The sequence below is a fragment of the Dermochelys coriacea genome, chromosome 3, assembly GCF_009764565.3.
Source record: "Dermochelys coriacea isolate rDerCor1 chromosome 3, rDerCor1.pri.v4, whole genome shotgun sequence".
NCBI lineage: Eukaryota > Metazoa > Chordata > Testudines > Dermochelyidae > Dermochelys > Dermochelys coriacea.
The window spans coordinates 75,200,789-75,210,092 of record NC_050070.1 but is presented as its reverse complement, the minus strand read 5'-3'; positions in this window follow the sequence as shown (position 1 = coordinate 75,210,092).

Genomic DNA, 9,304 nt, shown 5'->3' with positions numbered 1-9,304 from the left:
CACGAAAGCTTATGCTCTAATAAATTTGTTAGTCTCTAAGGTGCCACAAGTACTCCTTTTCTTTTTGCGAATACAGACTAACACGGCTGCTACTCTGAAACCTGTCATATATCTATAGTGTCAATTAATGTGCAAACTGGTTTGAGCTTTACTGATGGAGATGTTGGACATAAAATTGTACTGATAATAATGCTGACAAGTGGAGTATGAGCTAGGTAAGTTTCTCAATTGGTTCTGCTAATGCACTACAATCTTGAATTGCAACTGTGTGACACTTCTGCTATCCTAAGCCTCTGTTGAGCCTCTGTTAGCACAAACTGTTCACTGTGCCAACTTATGCATGCCAATTTGTAATTTGGACATCTAATGGACCATGCCCATCTTCTCCAATCACATCATAGGGAGAAATTAATCTGGGGTTAATGCTAACACTATATACCAGAACCTGACTGGGATTTTACATCATTTTAATGAAGAGGTTCAAAGAGTTTGTTTGAATTTCTCTAGCAGAAGCAGCATGGTACTTTTGAATTTCAGATGTGTTTTATGCTAGATTTGGATCCTGTAAAATATTAGACTCAGAACGGGAGCCCCCTCTACAGGCAGAAAGGGAGCCTCCTCTGCAGGCATAGAGTGCTCTAAATGGAGTGAGATTATTGCAGTTCTCTTGCATAAGGAGCTAGATATGGGGTTGCACACCAGTGTTGCACACCACAGTGTTCCACACCACATCACAGACTTTCTGCATCCCAGTGCCAAGCGCCTCTGGGCATAGACTATAGAAAATGTAAGGGATTAGTGGATGAGAAGCTGGATATGAGTCAGCAGTGTACCCTTGTTGCCAAGAAGGCTAATAGCATATTGGGCTGCATTAGTAGGAGCACTGCCAGCAGATCAAGGAAAGTGATTATTCCCCTCTATTTCGCACTGGTGAGGCCAAATCTAGAGTATTGCATCCAGTTTTGGGCCCCCCACTATAGAAAGGATGTGGACAAATTGGAGAGAGTCCAGCAGAGGGCAACGAAAATGATTAGGGGGATGGGGCACATGACTTATGCAGAGTGGCTTAGGGAACTGGGTTTATTAAGTCTGCAGAAGAGAAGAGTGAGGGGGGATTTGATAGCAGCCTTCAACTACCTAAAGGGGGGTTCCAAAGACGATGAAGCTAGGCTGTTCTCAGTGGTGGCAGATGACAAAACAAGGAGCAAAAAGAAAAGGAGGACTTGTGGCACCTTAGAGACTAACAAATTTATTTGAGCATAAGCTTTTGTGAGCTACAGCTTCAGGAGCAATGGTCTCAAGTTGTAGTGGGGGAGGTCTAGGTTGGATATTAGGAAACACTATTTCACTAAGAGGGTGGTGAAGCACTGGAATGTGTTACCTAGGGAGATGGTAAAAAGAAAAGAAGTACTTGTGGCACCTTAGAGACTAACAAATTTATTAGAGCATAAGCTTTCGTGAGCTACAGCTCACTTATCCGATGAAGTGAGCTGTAGCTCACGAAAGCTTATGCTCTAATAAATTTGTTAGTCTCTAAGGTGCCACAAGTACTCCTTTTCTTTTTGCGAATACAGACTAACACGGCTGCTACTCTGAAACCTAGGGAGATGGTGGAATCGCCATCCTTAGAGGTTTTTAAGGCTCGGCTTGACAAAGCCCTGGCTGGGATGATTTAGTTGGGGTTGGTCCTACTTTGAGCAAGGAGTTGGACTAGGTGACCACCTGAGGTCTCTTCCAACCCTAATCTTCTATGTTTCTATGATCTATTGGTGACTATGCAGATCTGTTCAACAAGCCCATAGGTTTGTTATATTTTGAGTAGGATGAACTGGAAGAACAAGAGTGAGATGAATGACCATGTCTGCAATCTGAGGACAGGAGAATTCCTCTGCTGTGTACTGCTGCAGATCTTTTCTGAACACATTCCCTGCATTCTCCAGCTGTGCATACATGTGCTCTGTGAGACACTTGTTGTACATTATTCTACAAGACCACTGCTAAATTCTTCAGCAAAATGAAATTGTTGCAGCAACATACAATACATTTTAAAGATTCATCAGAAGTTTCTGTTAAATTAAATATCAGCATATCAGAAGGCATCCAAATACCTATGTATTAGTTTGGGATTTTCCAAAGTACGCAGCATTGGACTAACTCAGCTTCCATTGAAGTCAATGGCAAAACTCCCATTGATTTGAATGGGAACAGTTAGGCTGCAATTGGGAACTTCTGAAAATTCCATCCATAATTCTTTCTTTTCTCCATGTAAATGTCCATGAAGAGAAGAAGAAAGAGAGAAGGACAGGCTCTAAACTCTTATTTCATACCTACATTTTCATTAGATAGGAATAAAGTGGATAAATACTATCAAACCACATGTTTCAGGACATAAACCAGCTAAACGTCTCGATTTAGAAAGCAATGTTTTTCATAGGCATGATTTTGTATAAACGTTGGTTATGGGGGTTTTATTCCTGTGTTTGAAGCACAGAGTTCTTTTTTTGTTGGTTTGTTTTTTTTGTCAAAGAGAGGATGCAATATTATAGACACTCTAAAATGCTGCCTTTGAACCGTGTTCTGCCCTGTACTTTTGCACAAAACTCCCACGTCTTTAAGTTTTACATGCAAAGAATGGAATATGGCACTTTTAAAAGGGACTATGTGCTATATATATACATATACATATACATCATATTTGCTAGAACTAAAATATTTTGACCTAAAAAAAGGACTAAAACAAAATCACATTAAAATATACTGTACAAGAATGGTTCTCTAATAACCATCAGGCAATAACAGGGGCCAACAGTGAGAATCAGTGCACAGTGAAGGGGAAAAAAGGCAGAAAATTGAGTAAACATGTTATACATTTTAAAATCAGGGCCTGGATATTGACATGGAATAGAAGTCAGATGAAAAGAAAGAAGCAACAAAATAGAATGATTAAGACAACTGACAGGCTTAAAAGAAAACAAGGAATTTAATAATTGAAATGCTTACTGTCAAAAGAAATCAAAAGGACAAGACAATGGAAATAAATGAATCAGGTAAAACTCAAATAAAACATGGGATTCATGATCAAATAAAAATAGCAACTGGGTTTGGATTTTTAAAAAATTAAACATATAGTTTGCCCTGAAGATGGCCATTTCACTTTTTAGACCACAAGGCCATCAATCAACATTTGGTTGTGCCAAAACACTTAACAGGGACACACACATATAGGTTGCCATCTTCCTCCTTTTCATGACAAACATTGAAATATAAGCTCATACCTACGTGTATGCCAACTCAATGTACAAGGCCTCTCTCCTGCAAAATGTGATTACTTGACCAAGCTGCTATGCAAAACAGAAGATTGATGTCCTTCTGCTACAAGAGACTCATTTACAGATAATGCAATAGCATCAAAAGGTTGCATTCCAGGATACCACATAGTGGCAAGCCAACACCACCCAAACCATGGGTTGGCGACATTCATGAGTCAAGAGCTAGAACATCTGCTTTGTGGACTTGTACCTTTCAATGCCATATGCCATCTCATTGAGAATAGGCTAGCTTATGATCACCAATATCTATAAGCCACAAAAAGTCACCCTGCCCCACATTACTTCTACCAAATCACAGCCAAACTTCAATACGGATTAGAGACTTCAGTAGCCTTCATGCATCCTTGGCAAGTCTGCAGGCCCTAATGGCATCTTCCCAAAATTTCTGAAAAAGCTAGGTCAGCATGTCTGTGACTGGCTAATGCATTTCGTTGCCAACCTTAGTGCCCTTGGCAAAACGGACAAACTGCCATCCTGAAACTGGGAAAAGCAGCTGATGAACCCCAAAAATCTACTAGCCAATCTAATTCCTATGCATAATGTGCAAACTCTTGGAAAGGGTGCTACCCCACTGATTTACATCCATCTTTGAGGACTACCGCCCTAAAGAATAATCTGGGTTTAGACTCAGACGAAGCACATGCCATGAGATAATTGCACTGATGATCTACATCTTGGCCAGCTAGCAAGCAAGCTCAAAACAACAGGAGCCTTTGTGGCTCTGTCCTCAGCGTGTGACATAGTTTGGCAGGACAGCCTGTTTCTGAAAGTGTTGAAAATAGTCCTCTGCAGAACAACACTGTGTCGACTGACAAGTATGCTCACCACATGCAAACTTTGCAGACCCTTAAAGAAACCAGTCAGCGACCTCATCTACTGAACAAAAGGCTCCCACGGAGATCTATCTTGGAACCATCACTCTGAAATCTTTACATCAGCAACATACCCTACATCCGGTCACGTAAATATGGATATGAGGATAATTTCATGCTCACCACTGAAGTGAGCACTCTAACCAACATGGAAAGTATCCTTACCGAAAATCAGAAAAAACTGGAGGAATACTACCGGTGATGGCAACTCTGACCGAACCCTCAGGGAAACATCTGTGTATTCCTGAGCAATTAACATGCAAAGAAGCACCTGAATGTCACTTTCTGCAACACCAAACACACGCACAAGGATTTCTCAAAATAACTTGGAATAGTTCTGGATCATAGCTTCACATATTGCCAACACCTGATGAAGACAGCTGCCAAAATAAAGATGATCACCAACATGGGGAATAGTTGAGGAGCAGATGCTCGCACCTTGTGGACAGCCATCTTGGGCCTCATCTTCTCAGCAGCTGAATATTGCTCACCCATATAGAACACATATGAAACTTCTTGATGTGCAATTGAACACCACTATGAGAATTCTCATGGGAGTGCTGAAGTCAACATTGATCATCTGGCTTTCCATCCTCATGCATATCTTACCACCATCCCTTCAAAGAGAAGCAGTAATAATTTGAGAATATGACCACCAAATAATGAATGTAGACGTGCCTGTGGTTAGATATTTGGCTGCATAAGTGTGTTCTCCCTGTGTGCATCCTCAGCTCTGCACAGGCAGCTGGCACAGCCAGCCGGCACAGCAGACCTCGAGTGAACCACCCAATGAACAGAAGATCCGTTAAGGTACGAAGGTGTCAGGCTAGGTATATTTTCGACAAAGCATGGTAATAGCACCTGGCAGACTCTGCGAGGATACTAAGACGTATGTGCTGTGACAATGGATACAGCTCAGTGAATGTCAGGACTTTCCATTCCCCCCTCGGATGGACAAAGATACTCCCTCTGAGATACATCTTTATACTCTGAGACAAACAAGTTACTACTGCCTCTGATATCATTAGTCATTGCCCCCTAATATGGCTAGTTATCACCTTGTACATCTTGGTTTGATCAAAAAATCTCTATTAGGTACTGTCAACCTGACCTTATTTTTTTAGGAGGGGTCAGTGTGTTCCTGTTAACCTTGGGGAATGTTTCTGTACCATCCTTGATATCAGGATGTTCTGGTACCAGTTAATATCGGGATGTGTTTGCGTGAGTACTCTCTCCTTAGCACTTCTTAGGAATATGTATTTCTGCAATATCAGCCCTGTTCTTGACAGACTCTGTGAGCAGTTCCTGCCTCATACCAGGCCTCTGATACAAGGGCTTATGTCTCAGGACCTCTTCACACTACATTCCCCTGCTTTTTGTTGTTGGTTTTTTTTATGGGGAGGATGTTTACCCATCATTCTGGAAAAACATAATGCATGGACTGAAGATGACCCAGTGGGCTAAACACTGCTACTTGGCTACCTTACTTTCCCATCCATACAGTCATGCCCCATCTGTCCCTTAGTCTGCACACTCCCTTGTACGACTGATGGACTGATTTTATTTTCCAATCATGTGTAGTTCCGTATAGTGAACTTGGGAATGTTAGACCCAGGACCACGACTGAGGTGTGAGTTTTGCTTTGGTAACCTGCAGGTGACATGAGAAGGCCTTTTAAACTTAGTCGATGGTCGATAAGATGGGCTTTGGTTAGGATTATAATAATATGCATATATGTGTTTGTTTGTACCTTAAATATTTCTTATAGGACACATTTGGTCCAAGACACCTCAAAGTATCCAGGTATACAAGTATCCAACAGCCCTTACAAGCTATATAAGTACAAACAATTACATTTAAAACATTGATAAGTATTTGATTATTCTTATAATTATTATTCATTACTATGGCAGTGTTGATAGCTAGTTCCATGCCTTTTTTAACCTGGTGTTGTAATTTAGCCTTTCTGGTTTGATGCTTCAACAGTGAGAAACTAACCTCATTACTGAAAAGCAGTTTAATATTTGGAACTCTAGGAGCTAGCATGGATTTGCTGATGAGAAGGGTGACTGCCCTTGAGAATGGAAAAAACACAGTCCCACACCATTCTGATCACATTCACTTTTGCTTACTCAGGAAGATACAATGACAGGCAGGGGCTGGAGTAGGGGGAAGGGATGATTTGAAGTTAATCTTGCCATTCAACTCTCTACAAGAATTGCTTTCAGCACAGTACAGTGACATGAGGCAGCGAATCAATCCAAGAAAGGGACATAGGATAAAAATAGAGAAATGCTTACAACACTAAGTCATTTAACTGTAGGATACCTCACAACCTCTCTACTGATAGTGAATTATGTATAGCTACTCAAAACAGATATTAGATTGTGTGCAGATACGTTTGTACATATTAGATCACGCAGAATAGGGATAACTATGGGATGATGAGGAAAATAGTCAGAACCTGGATGTATTTATTGAAAAGACGACTTACTGAAGTAGCTGAACTAATAGATCAAAACACCAAAGTTTATGGGTTCAAGTCAGCTGTCGCTGGCATGGCTATAGGAGTTATAATATTCTAGTGAAATCTTCAGATTAAAATAAAAAAGATTAGAACTCCTCTCTCACTTAATTGATAAACCAAACCAGAATCAATCATTCCTGATTGCTGACTAGGTCTCAAGTTCACCATATGTCTCTCAATTCCTATGCTCAGATATAAACCTCTGCATCACAAGTAGCAAAATCTGAACTGTGGGAATTCTGTTATTCAGTAGAACACAAGGGCACAAGAAAAAGTAGAGGTCCTTATTTTGCTACCATTATTCACACTGAATAAGAGTTTATTCATTAGTTCACTGGTACATCAGTTCACTGTCAGGGAGGTACCCAAAGATTGGAAGAATCTGGCCCAGAGACAATATGCTTGCAAAATCTTTTGAAGCTCTCATGCATGTGTGTATGTTATTATTAATTTAACTATCAACAGTGTGCTCTGTGGTGTATTAGAAACACAAGATGACATGGGGTCATACACTCAGTTTGGTAATTTGGCAGAACTCCATTGAAGTCAATGTTTAATTTTTTAAAACTCACGAACATATTCTAAAATAGCTAATAAGTAATAATTAAATGTAATCTTTTTCACAGTGATTGCCTTTAAAATGTGATTATTATCATGCAATTATTTGTGGAATGTTACTGAGGCATTCTACATTAATCCACAGGCTAGCTATAGGAATGCATTGAACATGACAGTAAAGTTAATTTTATCTGCAAATGATAAACTCTCAAGAGTTGAAATTGTGATCACTATTATTATATATTATACATATAGAATGTAGCAAAGTTAGTTCTATTCCTAATATGCTCCATGCATAACAGTTCAGATCAAATTAAATGATACTAGTAATTAATATGTTTATACTAATTTTTATTCATCAGTTTTCCTAAGATTTATATTTAGTAAGTATTGTACTTTGTAGTCTCCTATGTAATAAATAAGAAATAATAATAATAATTGGGAATACTCATGCGTATACAGTTAAGCACTTATGTGTTTGCAGGATCAGGGCCTTAAACTGTATTAGTGTAAATCACACAAAATTAAAAAAAATAAAATAAAAATAAAAATATTTAAAAAAAATTTCTACCCAATTACTGGAGATAAATATCAAAGTCAGATTCAACTGGATCTTTACATTCTGTTGTGTTTTCCTATATGATGGTCCATTAGTATACACAACAAATTCTAACATATAGAGACTTCAATTGCTAATTAAGATAACCCAGGTTTGTTCCTGGCAACAATTGAAGCAAATATGAATCACTTTCTCTGATAATGTTTACGATATATATTCACAAACCCTACAGTATAAAGCACTTTGATTAAACAATGTAAGAAGCAAAAGCACAGCAAACCAACATGCTATACAAGAAACAAGAAGTGAGCATCTCCCAGGTTGTTACAAGCTAAGTGCTATCTATATACAAAAAAGAATTTTTACGCTATAGCCAGAGTTCCAGAAAAGTGACAGTTACGCTAATATACATTAGCAAAATGTAATGACAATGTGAAACATTAGCTTCCCATCCTTTTCTGTGTGCTTTACCAACATGGAAAGTTTCCGAGACTATCTACAGTAATTAGAAGTCCCTGGTTGTGTTTACACTGTTAGCAAGTGTAAAATATGATGACCCGCTGAGGATTTGCAAACAGCTAAGTTATAATGATGGATCATGGAGGGAGGACATGTAAGATTTCCCAGACTTCTGCTGGGAATACTGCAAAAGTAAAGCATGTTGTTTTCCCTTGGGGTTTATAACACCTCTTTGACTTACTCAACTTGCCTTTTTGCTCTCCAGGAGAAATTTCCCAGTTTTACTCATGATGTTCCAGGTGTTATGATAGTTAAGAAAATCATCATCTTCCTTCATGGTAGACATTGGGGTAGGGTAGAAAATGACTCCTCTGTAAAAGTTGGTACATTATCTTTGAAGAAAGATAAATTGTAATCTCTTACAAGAGTGTTTTTTAAGTGTTTTTACATTAAAAAAGTAAAAGTCCCAAGTGTGAGGACAGCATAGCAAAATAAATAGCAATTTATTCCAAATTATTGGGATGAATTATAGGAAGAGGCCTGGTAAAAGCAAAATTTGTAGTTAATTTACATTCTCATGGCATCCCAAGCAAATTATTCCTTCTCTGTGATGGGATAATGTATGAAAGCCATGCTCACTTATTTTATATTGTAACTTCTGAACAGAGCTATCACTTACTATATGTTTGCTCTTGTGTCTCAAAGAAATAAAGCAGAGAAATGAGTAATGCTTTATTACTGCCAAACCCTGCTGAAAAGTGAAGAATACCCATGGGCATAGTTTGAAACATTACTGTGGGGAAGGAGGAGCTTTGCCCATCTCACTGACACAGCCAAGAGAAAGCAGAGTTGAAGGGTGAAAATGATTCAGGAGAGCTACTTCATAGCCACAGTATCTATCTAAACCCCTCCAGATTCATGGCTAGAGCTGGATGAATAATGGGGGAAAATAATCTAATATTATTTGAAAAAATTAATGGAGACAATATAAATTATCTGA